This window comes from Apus apus, chromosome 12 (assembly GCF_020740795.1).
Source record: "Apus apus isolate bApuApu2 chromosome 12, bApuApu2.pri.cur, whole genome shotgun sequence".
Lineage (NCBI taxonomy): Eukaryota > Metazoa > Chordata > Aves > Apodiformes > Apodidae > Apus > Apus apus.
The window spans coordinates 18,394,493-18,409,036 of NC_067293.1; the positions used below are offsets into that span (position 1 = coordinate 18,394,493).

General features: G+C 45.0%; 1 long non-coding RNA gene across 1 annotated transcript; it reads left to right on the forward strand.

Annotated features, from left to right (window-relative positions):
• Nucleotides 1-4,715: 4,715 nt before the first annotated feature.
• LOC127389829 (uncharacterized) lies at nucleotides 4,716-13,743 on the forward strand. The gene is made up of 5 exons (XR_007890711.1): nucleotides 4,716-4,835; nucleotides 7,953-8,025; nucleotides 9,207-9,343; nucleotides 10,021-10,177; nucleotides 13,634-13,743. It is a non-coding gene; the product is annotated as an uncharacterized LOC127389829 (long non-coding RNA).
• The last annotated feature ends 801 nt before the right edge of the window (nucleotides 13,744-14,544 follow it).

Here is a 14,544-nt window from a genome sequence, read left to right on the forward strand (position 1 = left end):
ATGCTGAAGTTTCAGAACGCTGAAGAAGCCTGGGCAATGTTTTTAACCAGATGGATTGATAGTTTTAATAATTCCCAGATCCCAAACACCAACGAAATGAGCCCTTGATGAGAAAGGTCTGATTACAAATAACCTGCAGAGAGATGAAAGTTTGCTTTTAATATCTGGTTTTTAAAGTCTGCTTTAGACTTTCAAGAGGCTTCAAAAGAAGGCAAAGACTAGAAAACAGTTTGATTTAATACTGTTAGATGTGTGAAATAAAATGCTGGACAATAAGAGATGTAAAACAAGCAACAAGTGCAAATGAGTTATATCAAATGAAAGAGCTAATTGAAAAGAATGGAATTAGAAGCTTTTTTGGTTGTTTTTATTCATCTGGTTTTCATCACTGTTTGCAACAGCATTTTTTTAATCTTCTTCACTTTGAAGAACAAACTTACTCTGCCATAAAAGACAATGATTTTAATCAGTGTTTGAAATGTCATTCCGTGGGGATGTTGATGTTAAATGCCAGTCAGGAAGAGAAGCTCCATCCCCAGAAGCCAGCAGGACAGCAGAGAGCTGCACTGCCTTCGTCTGGAGAGCTCTCAGATACAACTTGGAGATACCAAGGGGCTTTATCTCCCATTGGAGTGATCCTGACTATCACAGCTCCACTCTCATTCTCTGAAGGGAGTAGTTTTTTTCCTGTTGTAGCATACAGTATGGAGCTAGAATATATCTATATACTTTTGTTTTTTTTTTCTAAAAAAAAAAAAAAGACTTTAGAGTATGTTTAGAGAACTGAAGAGAAATGGGATCCACATTAAACTGTTTGTGCCTTTTCCTGACAGCAAGGTGGTGGTGCCTCAGTGGTGGGGCTGGGGTGTTGGAGGGACACTTTCTGCTCTGCTCCTGCTGTGGTTCCACCAGCACAAGGGACACCAGGTGTCCTAGCAGGAATATTTACTGTCCATATGTCTCTTCACTCTTCCACTTCTCCTCCCCTCTACCCTGCCAGGCTGACACCTCCTTGCTCTCCTCCTTCCCCCCTGCAAGCCCAGCTCACCTCGGCCACGCTCCCTGGCTGGTTTTCATCCCCAGGGTAGGAAAGGCTCAGCAAAGATTCTTCTGCCCGAGGGTCCATGAAGGCCAGAAGTCTGCAGTGCTTACAAAACTGGAGCTGAGCAGCAGAAGCTTGCAGAGTGCCCCTGCATGGGGTTGTTACCTGTAAGTGAGGCAACACTTGGAAGAGCTTGACCCCAGCCCACCAACCTTTTAAAGGCGTTTTGAACTGAAAACCCTGCCTCAAATCACTGGCATCAGTGCCCAGAAAGTTTCCTCCTGTTTGTTGGGTTGTTTTTTTAATGGAAGATCACAGAAATAACACCCCCGTGGCCACCAGAGCCAGGCAGCACAGCAGGCTCAGCCCTCTCAGGGCTTTAGGGGGTTATTTGTGCTTCCCTCCATCCCGCCCGTGAGCGAACTGTGCTGCCTTGCTCACGGGCTGCTGCATTTGTAAATCTGCCAGGAGAGCAGGGGAGAAAGCCAACTGAGAAAGCACGAGGGCAATTCCCCTGCTTGGGGGAATGGTATTTTTGAAAATGAAATCCTTTCCCCCAGGTGCAGCTGCTTCATTAGAGGGAGAGGAGAAGCGTCTGCGCGTGGCCGGGGCCGAGCGCTCCCCGGCTGCGGGGAGAAATCATTTCTAGGAGTGAAAAAAAGACCCCAAACCCCAAGTAATTGCTGCTCCTTAAGTTTGGTAAAATAGCCAATCAGTCTCAGTGGGGTTTTGCAGGAAAAGGAATTAACAGAGAGGGGGAAAAAAAGAAGAAAAGAGGGAGGAAAAATGAAAATAAAATAGGAGAGGAAACGCACCAACCCCGTGACGGGGTAATGAAGGGACCCATAATGAAGGGTCTGAAAATGCCCCTCTCATTGATGCAAAATTCCAGTAATTGTTTATCCCCCTTCTACTTCCCACAGCTTTGTACAATTCCACCATGAAAAATACAAGCAAACAACCAACACGTGAGTTAAGAGACCTTCCGTTTTACTTTGGCAGTTTACGATAATGGAATTTAATTGTGGAAAAAGCTGAATAATTTTAGCTGAATGTCATTTGGTTCATTCAAACTGGGAATCAGGGACATTTTTAACAAAGGTTTTCAAACTTCTTTTGAAATCAGGAAGCTGCTGTGCACAGATAAGGGGAGAGGTTTGAGGATTCTCTATCAGAAATTTCAAGGTTTTTTTCCATCTGCTTTTTCACATTAACTGGTAATTATCCAGAAAGGCACATAATAGTGCAGAAATGACAGAAGCTGACAAAGGTTTTCCTAAGATATGTAAATTGTCAGTGATAGGCAAGGTGCAACAGAAAGGCTTTCTACAGCACAATTATTTATGCCAGTTTCATTTGCTTTTAGGTAGCGCCGATGGCACAAGGCACCACCGCGCTTATCACGGCCCCTCCACCACCAGCGTGAGGGAGAGGAGGCAAAACCCCCCAGCTTGGAGGTTGGTGGTCTTCTCCGATGCTCCTGTTTTTATATTAAACACCCCTGCCCGTGTGGGTAGATATTTCTAAGGACCCTCTCGTTTGTTGGAACACTCCCCTTCGTTTCTAGGGGAGGAAGCACCTTCCGCGGGTTCGTCGTAGAATCACAGGCTGGTTTGGGTTGGGAGGGGCCTTAAAGACCATCTGGTTCCAAATCCCTGCACCACCTTCCTTGCAGCAGCGTTGCTGGAGGGGGAGGCACTTGGCTGTTCTCATGGGATTGGCCCTTCTGACTGGTTGCTTGTCTTCAGCAAAGGTGTTGAAGATGCTCCAACTCCCCTGGCCAGCCACAGGGCCCAGCTCTTCCTGCACAAGGCTCCTCCAGCAGGAGGTGGGACAGCCATTCCTGCTCCTCTTAAATCTGTGATGGCCAAATTAGGATACTCTTAGCTTGTTCTTAAGGTCCTCTGGGCTCCTCAGGTCAAGAGGGACAGGGATTTACTGGGAAAAGTCCAAGGGAGGCTACAAGGATGATTCAGGGACTGGAACATCTGTGTTCTGAGGAAAGGCTGAGAGACCTGGGGCTGTTCAGTCTGGGGAAGAAAAGACTGAGAGGGGATCTTATTAATGTCTACAGGTATCTGAAGGGTGGGTGTCAAGAAGAAGGGGCCAGTCTCTTTTCAGAGGTGCCTGTGATAGGACAAGGGGCAATGGACACAAACTGGAACATGGAAGTTCCACCTCAACATGAGGAAAAGCTTCTTTGCTGTGAGGGTGACAGAGCCCTGGGACAGGCTGCCCAGGGGGTTGTGGAGTCTCCTTCTCTGGAGACTTTCCAGACCCACCTGGAGGTGTTTCTGTTGACCTGCCCCAGGTGATCCTGCTCTGCTGGGGGGTTGGGCTCGATGATCTCCAGAGGTCCCTTGCAATGCCCACCAGTTTGTGACTCTATGATTCTGACAGATCTTGTCTCCCTAAACTGCTCAGGCAGTCTCAGGGGTTGTTGCACATAGGAACACAAAAATGCCACCCTGCCATGGCACGTCCCTGCAGGTCACCAGGGAGGGCTCCAGGTCTTGAGCAGGTTTTTGGGTGGTTGGTTTAGGTCTCTGCTGCAGAAGCTGAGAGACAGAGAGTGGAGGTTTGATAAGTCTCCCCTTTCAAAAGGAGAGGTTTGGCTTCTGAGGCCTTCTGGGGGGTTAATTTTGATTTCAGTGAAGTGTCAGGAGCTGTGCCTGGGAGAAGTTCCTGCCAGACCTTTGCCAGGTTTGACTCATACTGGAATTATGGGCTTTAATTAACTTTTTCTGGGAACAGGACTTCATATGGAGCTACACATGTAAGGAGAGGTTATAAGATCTTTAATGGCTGAAGGGCCTTACCTGATGTGGTGGTACCAGAGGTGTTCTGGTGGTATAAATATTTACATCACCACGTGAGAGATGTTAAGTTACTCTGATGGGAGGTGTTTCCATGTGCATGTGGGGGTGGAATTAATTTCCTTTATGGTAATATTAATGACGTTAAGGGGCACTGGGAGAAGGTAAACAGGGATGCAACACAATAGATTTAAACAGCAAAACCCAACAAGATTGCATTTGAAAGTCAATGAGCTTAACCATTAGCTAGAAGGACCTTGTCTCCCAGCTTGAGCTTTGTTTTCCCAAATCAGGAGGCTGGAGATCAAACCCATGTAAAAGGCTTTGGGGTGGAGGGAAAGAGTTTGACCCACCAGAGCCAGCAGAGCTTGGGGCCAGGGGGGTCTGTCCTGGGTGTTAGTTTGTTTCATTTTCTCTTTCAACGACAGGTTTTCTTTCAGGTGCTTTCCTGCCATAATGAATAATTCAAACCTTCCCAGAGATGCTTTGCTTGCTCAGTGCTTAACTTCCCCAGGAGGTGCAGGGTATGAGACTTGGGGTGAAACATCTCAGCTCCTGATTTATGGGGTCTGCAGCTCATGCCCCCTTTTGTCCCCCTTCCTGTTACCTCTCAGGGCTCCTTCTACTCCTGCCTGACCTTGTGCAGCCCCTGGCACTGCTGGAGGAACAAAGCATCAGCTCCAGCTGCTGACCTTGGCTGGAGCTTCACAGGTTAGTGAAGCCCCTGACCCTCACCTTGGCCTCTGGGCCTCTCCTCTTCATTGCAACTTCAGGCAAAACCATCACACCAACATGAATCAAACATGCCTTCTTTTTTCTTATTTTTGTTTTTAAGTAGGGCCTGATATACTATTAATTGCTAAGGGAAGGAATCCACAGAAGAGACCCCAGCTCAGCCCCAGAGGAGATCCTGGGACAAGATGACGTGGAGGAGCAGAGTCAAATCCCAGCTGGAAATGGATCTGGGGAAGATGCAGGTTAGTTAAATTAGGTGTCTTGAGCAGCAGCCTGATTCTGATATTTTTACAGAGTGTTTATAATACTTAAAAATTGCCTCAGTTTTATTTATTTCATTGAACATACTGGGATTGCTTTGGTTTTACTTTTTAGATCTTTTAGCAGTTGTACTTACCCACCAGAGCTTAAATTTTGACCATGAAATAATTATGAGAAGCTACCAGCCAGCTACAGCCTGAGAATTATTTACTGAAGCTATTCAGCAAATATTTGGGAATAATGAATCCATCAAAGGAAACTGTATACTGAAAAAGAGGTGAAATTCACTGGAGGAATTATTCACTTCAGCTTATTCATAGACTCACAGAATCATGGAATGGTTTGGGTTGGAAGGCACCTCAAAGATCATGTAGTTCCAACCCCCCTGCATGGGCAGGGACACCTCCCACCAGCCCAGGCTGCTCCAAGCCCCATCCAACCTGCCCTCCAACACTGCCAGGGATGGGGCAGCCACAGCTTCCCTGGGCAACCTGGGCCAGGCTCTCACCACCCTCACAGCAAAGAATTTCCTCCTCATGTCCAACCTCAGTCTCCCCTCTTCCAGTTTTCATCCATCCCCCCTTGTCCTCCCCCTCCCTGCCCTTGTCCCAAGCCCCTCCCCAGCTTTCCTGGAGCCCCTTCAGGCACTGGAAGGTGCTTTAAGATCTCACTGAAGCCTTCTCTTCTCTAGCCTGTGATACAGAAGGAACTCAACCTTGCTAGTAAAGAGTTGAGATATGGTCTTCAAGGAGCCTCTACTGGCCTGGAGACCATGTGCAGGAGAAGGAGAGTGAGAAAACCCACCAAGCCTGAAAAAAGCACTGCACCAAAACATGCCCATTGCCAGGCTCTTGCTGTCCCCTGATGACCCTCATGATGCTCAGCAGTTTCTCAGGCAGTGCCAGGTCTTCTGCTATGAGCATCTTCTGGTGCTTGACTTTGAGGCTGACCATGAGAAGAGAGAGGAGATTATGCCAGAGCAGATCTCCACAGCCATTTCAGGTACCCCTGGCTGGGATCTGTGATGGACCAGGAGAGTTTCACTCCCCTGCATCAACTTGCTCTGTCATCAGATGCAAATGGGGGTAACTTTGGCTGTTACTGTATTTTGCTCTTGCAGTCTTATATCTGGGGTTTTTTATATCTGTTTTTATATATCTGGTTTATATATCTGATGAGCTTCATGCCAAAAGAGCATGACTTGGTGATCCAGGCAGGCTGAGGAGGTGGTTGAGCCACCATCCCTGGAGACATCTAAGAAGACAGCTGTGTTGCCAGGGGTCAGGATTGTTGTTAGTTAGGGTAGTGGTTGGACTCACTGATCTTTCGAAGGTCTTTTCCAATCAGATACTGTGATACTGTGAGTCTAAAGTACAAAAACCTAAGATATATGCAAGAAAAAAATCCTCTTTTTTAAAAAAAAAATGTCCCTGTGCCCAAGCAGTCCTAGAAAATACCCTGCTCAGGTTTCCTTCTTCTGTCTTATGCAGGGACTCTGAATCCCAGAAGTGCTTCTGATTTACCCAGTGGGGCACTGGGAGGTTGGGAGTCAGAAAGGGGCTTCTGAGGGGGCAGGGATTTTTCCTAAATCCCTCACTGCAAACTTTTGGAGATGCTTTGAGCAAGCAGTGCCCTTCCTGAGACACCTCTCCCAGGGATGCTGAAAATCTGAAAGTAAATGGGCATTGGGGTGGCAGGAGCTCTGCAGCTTTCTGGGTCATAAAAGGATGAAAAAAAGGGCAGTGCAGGGGGAAAAAAACTGCTTTGAAATATCATGTTTTCATGGACCACAAACCTTCCAGCTCCTGTGATGACAGAGCTCCCAAACATCATGGGGGTAAGGGAAAGGGAATTAGAGCAGGCTGAAATGCACAAAAATGGCCTGAATTTATCATCCAGATTATCTGGGATTATTTTTTTTTCCAGCCTCCTGGCTCTGAAAAAAAATAAAAAGTAAAAAAAAATTAAACATATTTCAGACTCATTGAACTGTGTTCACATTAACTGCCACTAAAATAATTTCTAATTAAATGAACTTCCCCTGTTTGTAGCTGGAAGGTACTTATGTGAGATAAAAACTCCATTCTAATAACACTGGGACTCACCACCACTTAATTAGCATCACAACTCCAGGCAGCTGGAGCGGGGAGGTGAGCAGGGAGGTGGGTTTGTGCTGCCAGGGTGGGATTTTGGGGAGAGATGCTCCTTCCTCCAGCAACCCCCTCCCAGAGCCCACCCAGCACCACCAGGCACTCCAGGAGTCAAACGGCACCTTGCGTGTGCCACAGTTTGTGGCAAAAGCAATTATAATTAACATTATATTAAATATTAAGTCAAGATCATAAAATGTTGATTGGTGCTGATTAGCTGTATCATCCATAATTAGAAATCAAGGCACCCTTCACCAGGTACTGTGGTGCTCCACGTATGATTTTGCTGCTAAATTAAGCCGGTGAGTCAGCTTTTGCCTTGAGTTTGACTTTTGCATTTAGTTTAGGTCATGTGAAGAAAGGCACAAGATCTTCCCATTCCCCAATTCCTCATCCCAAAGGTCCCCACAGGCATTCCCCACGAGACCCTCAGGAAGGCCATGGCCACGTTCCCCCAGAGCAGCCCCAGAACTGCTTCAATTATGGAAGACAAAATACAGGAGGGTGAAAACAAGCTCCTTGTTTATTTGCTCACCCTCAGAAGGACAAATGCAAAAGGTAGAGCTGAGGCTGTGTGTGCCCTCCTGGCTGGTCTCAAGCCCAGGCAGATAAGGCAGCACCAAGATAATGGTTTATTGATGGTATAAACTAGGAGTACATGGATAACTTAGGAAGGAGGCAGCGAGAGAAGACTCTTTAGTCTGATTTGACTGCAGAAATTGAGCTGCTGCAGGAGGGCAAGTTCTTCAGGGGGTTCAGGAAGGCTTGGTCCAGCAGCCCTGCCTCCCCCAACAGTGCCTTGCCCCAACTTTATGGTTCCCTTTACCATGGATACCCTTTTTTAATGTCTAATATTGGTATTGCACGCCAGAAGCGCTCGAGTGTCGTTCAAGTCAAACCCAAAATCCACTAACCATAAGATTTTATGTCTTTGCTGCTGTTTTTCAGTTACTGCCTTGGCTGGAGACCCAACTGTGATTTTCCACGGTATTCCTGGATAAAAACTACTGTAACTCAGCAGGTAAAATCCCAAACCCAGGGCACCCTGGTGGTACCTGCAGCCTCCTCACAGATGAGCTGCTCCGGAGGGACCTTCACAGCCTGTGCTCAGTGCCCACTGGCAAAGGCCTAGAAAAAGCAAACCCACTCTCATTTATTCTTATTTTGTTTTGTTTGTTTTCCAAGGGAAGACTTTGGAGTTCTGTGGAAGAAATCTTCTTATTCCTTCTGCTATCTTTTGAATGGATTAGTATTGCCAGGGAGTGGAGATGAGATGTTGGGCAGAGCCTGATGCTCACGATGAATTAAATCAATGCAGTTGTGATGCTCCAGTGGCTTTCCCTAAGCAAAGGTTTGGCCTAAAAGGCAGAGTACCCAGTGTCAGGGAGGACACATGGAATCACAGATAACGTGGCTGCTGGTCAGGCTGAGAAAAATCAGGAAAACTGTGCTCCAGGTCCTCCTTTCCCTGCAATGGGAACAGCAGGATGCAGCCCTGGACTGGCTCAGGGAGACACTGCACCCTGGGATGCTCACACATTCATTCTCTTTTAATTCTTCTTCTTATATTAATGGTTATATTTTGATTTAAATGATGGCTTTAAGCTTGCATAGTTTCTCTTCTTTGAAGGGCTGCTTTGGGGTAGTCCAGGGACACACTGCTGTGGTTCCTCCTCCACAAGCACTGCCTGGGCTGAGCTTCCCAAGCAGCCACATGTCCTGGGCAGATCTTTCCTTGTCCTGCTACAAAACATCCCAAAAAATTGAGGTCACCCACCTCCTTCCCCTGGGTGTGCAGCAACCTGAAAAAACAATAAAGAGAACCAAACCTTGTGTATTCTTTGCTGAAATATTTATGAAGTAGGGTTACCTCTAAGTCAGAAATTCATTGGGCAGATATCTGAGCAGATTCCCCAGCTGTGATTTTCCAAAACAAGGTATTGCTACCCTTTCAGAAGTTGTGTTATTAAAATAATAATGATAATAATTTATTTTAAAGTGTAGGAAATGCAGAGTTTCCTCCCTGTGTATCACCCTTGCGTGGGCAGCACTGGGTGCTGGGTGCAGGGTGCTGCACCCTGGTATGAAACTCCATTTGCATCAGTCTTCAGCTCTGTTCCCTGATGGATAACAAATCCCTCCACCCAGCAGGCAGCATTTTGGGCTTGTGGAATACTGAAAGTGTCCATTTTTTGTCTGCAGAACCCATGAGCTGACCCAGAGAAGTGACACCAGAATGAAAGCCTGGAGCAGCTGCTGCCTGCCCTGGAGCTGAAACCTTGCTGGAATAACTGTGCTGGGATTGCTGGGAAAGAGAGAAAAATGGCTTCAAACAGCAGGTCTGTGCAGTCCCTCCCTAAACACTGAAGATATTTTTGTGTCAAAATCTACTTCAGGGCAGGTTTGAGCTCAAAATGGCATTTTCCAGTTTAAAAAAAAAAACACAACACAACACCACCTGCAAAAACGTCCCAAGGTATTTTTCTGTAGTTTATTTTATTTTATTCCAATTATATTAATTTAAAAGGAGTTAAAAATGTTTCATTCCCTAAGATCCTGAAACCTCTGGGTGTCAGCTGAAGTGGCACTTCTGCTCTGGGCTCCAGCCCTTGCTGAAATCACCTCTGCTGTGAAGCTTTTCAAGTGTTTGTGGCAGCAAAAGCCTCTTATTTTATAGATGTTTAACGTGTAAAGTGGCTGCATGTGTGTGTGTTTGTGTGAGTATAACATGGGGTTTCACTTCAGGCATGGAAAGATGAAGAGTTCTTGACTTGTGGAACAAAATTGCAGGAGAATGGTTGGGTTTGGGAGCTAATTCTTCGACTCAGGAGGTAACAACTTTGATTCTGGAGCTGCCATGTGAGGTTTGAGAGGCAGGATCTCTGCTGCCAATGGTCTGAGGCTCAGAATCCACCTCAGCAAGGACCTAGGACCACTTGGGTGGCTGGTTGGTCTAAACTGTTACATTTCCCTGCTTTTTTTATGGGGATTCAAAACCAATGTCTCTATATTTCAGAATGAACTGAACACTTTGGTGAACGACTCCTCTCATGGGCTGGTTTTGAAAGAGAAGAACATTCAAAGGATTTCTAACAGCATCTGAAAAGGAGAAACTACTGCATCCTGTGACTCCACAAACGTGTTTCCCAGGCCTGGTGACAGATTTTGTCAAGGTAATGTTCCCATTTGAGGCATAGTTCTTTCTCCTCAGCAGGTTTTTGCTTTTTTTTCTTGTAAGCCACAAAGGGAAAGAATGGAAGTGGATTGGGGAAATATAATTAACCCTGTGCTTTTCACACCATTGCCCTTAGTGCTACTTTATTTTAATTTTTATCTGGTTTTTATGAAGCCAACATTAACCTAATTAGCCAAGGTCAGGCAAGACTTTTTCCTTTGCAGACACAGAAGCTTATAAAGCTTCAATCTACTCTTCAGTAACTAAATGTTTAGTACCTACCAGTTGGGTTAATTAGAGTGCTCTTATGATAGTCATTACTCCACCATCATAGCAGTGTCTATAGACTATTTTTTTTCATTTGCTGTTTCATTTACCAATAAGCTTTGATGTGGTCACACCACTTAAACCCCTGGTTCTCTTGGAGTCACCCAAGGGTTCATGTGATCAAACCAGGAAACATCAAATTCCAGAAGATAAGTGTCACTACAAAACATCACATCAACCCCCAAACTAAATTCAGGACAGCATCTTGGAAATCTAGAAAATACAGGAGCTTTTTGTTTTCTTCTTTTTTTTTTCTAAGAGAAGGAGAGATAGGAAAAAATAGAGATGAGAAGAAAGAGAGAATCATAAAATCACAGAATCCCAGACTGGTTTGGGTTGGAAGGGACCTTAAAGATCATCTAGATCCAACCCCCCTGCATGGGCAGGGACACCTCCCACTGGATCAAGTTGCTCAGTACTCCATCCAACCTGGCCTTGAGGACTTCCAGCATTGATTTAGGAACTCCAAGCAGGGTGAAAAGGAGCCTTCCTTGATCTGCTCAGTGTATGGTTATCAGTATTGATAACAGACCTCTGGCTCCCAAGAGGAAGGGAGGTCAATGAATTAGGAAACCAACACATTTCTTTAAAGAGATTTTCAGACATTCAGACATTTCTTTAGGAAGTGTGTGTGTGGGGAAATTCTGCTTCTCAAATGTCAAGTACTTGAAAGACTAAAAATAGAGAACTGGAATAAATAAATTAACCCAGAAGACAGGACTGATGCTCTGCAGGCATCAGGGATTAAATAAAGTCACTAAATTCAAAGTGGTATTTCTGATAAGAGGCCTTTGTGCTGCAGCATGTACAGCTTATTGATTATAGGATTGAGGTGCTGGGCACTCTTGTAAAATGTACTCTGGGTGATCTGGCTTAATCCCACAGTAATGTACAGCCTGGTGCCCAAAGCATGGAGATACCTTCTGTTTTCTTACCTATTTTAATTTTGCTTGTGTCTTAATTTGCCACACAGCATCTGTGCCCTCTCCCACTAGTACTTGTTGCTCAGGATGGGTGACCAGAGCATTTCAGAAGGTGTTGAGTCAGCTGGGCTGCCCAGTGGAAGCCTGCAGGACACAAGCCATGGGGATCTTCCTTGGTTATCTTCCATAGGGCTGGAAAGCCTGAGCACTTTTCCTTTGTGTTGCTCAGACTGGCTAAAAGGATGAGTTGCCCAGTTGTTGTAGGGAGCCTTGAAGAGCAGCTCAGGTGGAGATGCTTGTTCTGCTGACCTCCAGGTTTTGTTATGGGAGTCCACCAAGGCAGGAGAAGTGTGTCACACCCAGGAGAGCACACTACCTGTCCAGAGAAGATGGGTTTTTTCTGGACAAAAAGGAAAAGTAGAAAGTTTTGTAAATCCCGTGGAGGTTTTTCTACATCTGCTTGGTCAAATTTTGGTTCATTTCCAATTAACCTGATTTCCATAGCAGAGGGTGCTTCCACCCTCCTGGTCAGGTGCTGAACTGCCAAGGTCACTTCACAGTGGTTCAGAAGGACATTTCTTTCCCCCTTGGAAGTTCTCTGCGGCTCAGCTCAGCTCTCCTCAGCAGGTTGCTCTGAAGAGCCAGCAGACCTCCCTGAACACGGACTTTTACCATCAACTTTACTAAGAAAGTAAAAGCCCTTCAGGTCTCTAGAGGTGTGAGAAAGCAGCTGGGCATGGCACTGGTGCCCTCACAGCCTGCTGGTCTCCTGGTTCATCTCTCCTTGGGGCTGCTGTTCATCACCCAGCACCTTCCCACCCTCTGGCTGTCCAAGTTCTCAGAATCACCACTTAAAAAGTTGCTCTGACCAGGAAGAAAAACTTTGACCATCAATTTGTTGGGGTTGTTTTTTTTTTTCCTTCTGTATGAGGGAACAGTTGAACAAAGGAGCTGCAGGGCCTTGCATTTTGGGTGACCTCCCCCAATCCCTGTATTTCCCACAAGTTGGGCAAATCTTCCAGTATCTTTACCAAACTCAAGCCTCTTCATCTCAAGACATGCAGCCTCTGCTGTGTCTCCTGAGCCTGATCCGCAGAGCCTGCATTGAACACCCAAGCTTCATTAATATTTCCTGCCAAGTGTTCAGTAAGTAGCAAATAAAGCAGGAAGTGTCCCAGATGTTGGGAAGAAAAAATGGAATTATTCATCGCTTACTAACGTCAAATGCTAATGTGAGAAAAGCATCCTTGAAGAAATCCTTGACTAAAACTCATCAGAGTGATGTGAAATCGCTGGTTTAATTATGCATTTTTGAATGTATTTATTAGTCCCGGTTCTGATCTGCCTTACAGATGTTTAACAGTGATAAGGGTCTGCTGCAGTCTTTGGAATTACTCATGATTTATAATGACAGAACTTGGATCAGAATTAGGTCCTTGTCACTTCTCTATAATGTCCTTTCATCAAAGTTCTGCACGTTCAACAGATGAAAGCGACGGCGGGTTCTGCCGTTTCAAACCCGACCGCTCAGCCCATCAGCTGGTTTTTTGAAATCTCTCCTCCAGAAACCAGGATTCTCACCCAACATTTCATCCGCTGGAGTTGCACCTGCCGCAGGAAACCTGAGAGATGAGGAATCAGACTCTTTAGTCCCCCAAAATGATGGTGCTGGCTAAAAATGGTGCAGTCGTGTCGTTATTCTGCTCTCTCATCTCATTCTAATCTCAGCCTCATTCTCATTCAAGGTCAGGCTTGATGGGGCTCTGAGCAACCTGTTCCAGTTGGAGATGTCCCTTCTTATTGTCAGGGGGTTGGACTAGATGACCTTTAGAGGGCTCTTCCAACCCAGGACATTCTTTGATTCTTCTCTGTACTTTTCTTCTCTGTATCTTTATTGCTGTGATTATTGGAGTAGGCTCAGTACCAGAGGGTTTAAAAAAAACCCCACACCTCTGTTCAAGAATGATTCAAAGCCAAGTGTTTTTCCAAGGAATGAGGGACTTTTAAACTATTGCTTGCTCTAGAGCTGATCCAGAAAGAGCAAGTCTCCAGGGATGGTTCACTCCCTAAGGCACAAATTAAGCTAAATGTATTCCATAAATGCCTTGATGACATGAAACTAAATTTTTTAGAGAACAGATGGAGAAAGTTAATAAATATTTCATTCTATAATATAAAACTCACTTCTATATTCACAACTTCAGGGATCCTCGGCTTCCCAGATATCAATAAGTCTGATGGATTTTGTGCTGCATTCTCATTCTTCTGCCCTGGTGTCTCTTATGGGATCATCATTTCTGCACGCTTGGATTGTTTTATGGGATCAGTGAAAGGCAAGTGACTGTAAATCTTGACCTCTTCTGCTCCTGGATTATATATTTTTATTCTTTGTGGCCATAAGTGTTCATCTCGACACTGAATAGATAATTAAATGGCAAAAATTATTCAAAGGGAATTTATAGTGAGAAATTATCAGTTGAAGAACTGATGGGCCACAGGGCAGAACCCAAGGAGATACTGTGGGGGGAAAAAACAGTTTAGAATGGTCAAATAAAACACTGAAATATCTGTATATTTGTAAATGCCGTGAAACGTCTTTTCAGCTGGGAAAAAACAATATTTTTACCTGTAGATACCAATTCTATTAAACCAAAATTTCTGTTAAGGGAAAACTGTGTGAATTTTGCTTAAGAACTGTAGACCCGGCCTGTTAGTCATCTGCAAGAACTAATCTTTCCATGTGGGAATTACAATTTCTCACTCTGTGGATGCCATGAATCTTGTAAAAGAATAATTAGAACCTGCTCCAAAAGGAGAGAAATGCCAGACTTGAATAATATTTTAGGAAGAGCATTAACAAACATTTTTATCCTGCCAACAAGCTTCAGTGCTCACTAGAAGAGATTTACATCACATTATTAATTAACTATACTGAGTCAATAGCATGACATAAAGCTTGGGAGATGTATGTTTAATGCACACTGTGACATTCATGAGAACAACGTGCATTTTTTGGGAAGCTTGATTTAAAATTTATGCTAACGAGTTCAGCAAGCAAAGGCCCAACAAAGTACTTCAAAGCCTGGAGATCCAGCCCGAAAAACATGACAAGATC